The following is a 1,739-nucleotide window of genomic DNA, read 5'->3' on the forward strand; positions in this document are numbered from 1 at the left end:
ATACTGAGTCATTGTATCGAAAGGAATTGGCAGATACAGAAGAATTTCATGAAATAACATTTGAGCAAGAGCCTATGGTGATGAAGGAAGAAGTTCAAGCTGCTTTGAAGGAAATAGCAAAAAATAAGGCCCCAGGAATTGAATGTATACCACTTGACATATTTCAGCTAACAGATGCTGCCCTGGGTGTGCTAACCAAGTCGTGCCAAGAAATCTGAAGAACAACCACTTGGCCAACTGACTGGAAGAGGTCTATATTTGTTCCCATTCCAAAGAAGGGTGACCCAACTGAGTGTGAAAACTACAAAACAATATCATTGATTTCACATGCAAGCAAGATTCTACTGAAGAATACCCAAAAACGACTGGAACAGCACATCAGCAGAGAACTGCCAGAAGTCCAGCCTGGGCTTAGAAGGGGTCGTGGTACTAGGGATATTGTAGCTGATGTTAGATGGATCTTAGATGAAAGCAGGGAATACCAGAAGAACATCTATCTGTGTTTCATCGATTATGCAAAGGCGTTTGACTGTGTGGATCATAAAAAACTGTGGCTGACTCTGAGAAGAATGGGAATCCCAGAACACTTGATCGTGCTAATGTGAAACCCATACTTGGACCAAGAGGCAGTTGTCAGAACAGAGCAGGGTAACACCGCATGGTTCAAAATTGGGAAGGGCGTACCAAGGGATGTGTCCTATATCCATACCTTTGCAACCTGTATGCTGAGTAGGTTATCCGAGAGGCTGGGCTCTATGAGGAGAAGTGTGGCATCAGGATTGGTGGAAGATCTATTAACAATCTGTGTTATGCAGATGACACAACCCTGCTTGCTGAAACTGAGGAGGACCTCATGCACTTGCTGCAGAGGCTCAAGGACTGCAGCCTTCAGTATGGACTGAGGCTCAATGTCAAGAAGACAAAGATTCTCACCACTGGACCAATTGGCAGCGTCAGGATGGATGGCGAAGAGATTGAGATTGTTCACAGCTTCAGTTTGCTCGGCTCCACAGTCAACACTCTTGGCACCAGCAGCCAGGAAATCAAAAAGCGCATTGTGATGGGAAAGTCTGCTGTTAGGGACCTCTCTAAAGTACTGAAGAGCAATGGTGTCTCTCTGGAGACTAAGGTGCACCTGATACAGGCCATGGTCTTTGCAATCACTTGTTATGAATCAGAGAGTTGGACACTGCCTAGGGAGTATAGAAGGAGAATTGATGCCTTTGAGTGGTGGTGCTGGAGAAGAGTATTGAATGTACCATAGACTGCCAAGAAAACAAACAGGTTCAGCCTAGAGAGGGTTAAACCAGGCTGCTCCTTGAAGGCAAGGATTCTGGGGCTTCTTCTGACATACTTTGGGCATGTTGTAAGGAGGGACAGGTCCTTGGAGAGGGACATCCTGCTTGGTAGGGTGGAGGGACAGCGCAGGAGGGGAAGACCCTCTATGAGGTGGATTGATTCAGTGACTGGCGTAATTGGGATAGGTGTGTCAGAGGCAATGTGATTGGCACAGGATAGAGCAGGGTTTAGGGCTGTTGTACATAGGGTAGCTATGAGTTGAAAACGACTGGACGGCACATAACAACAACCGCAACAACAACAATATTTCAGAATTTTAGGGAACTCGAGTGGCCTAGTGGCAAGAAGCTGCACTGTAATCACTGGGGTATGTGGTTCAAATCCACCAGATGCTCTGCGAAGGAGGGTCAATCTCCTCCTGTACCAGTCAGATCCAATTT

The sequence above is a fragment of the Elephantulus edwardii genome, unplaced genomic scaffold (genome assembly GCF_000299155.1).
Source record: "Elephantulus edwardii isolate Elephantulus edwardi_28Jun2011 unplaced genomic scaffold, EleEdw1.0 scaffold00279, whole genome shotgun sequence".
In the NCBI taxonomy this organism is placed as follows: domain Eukaryota; kingdom Metazoa; phylum Chordata; class Mammalia; order Macroscelidea; family Macroscelididae; genus Elephantulus; species Elephantulus edwardii.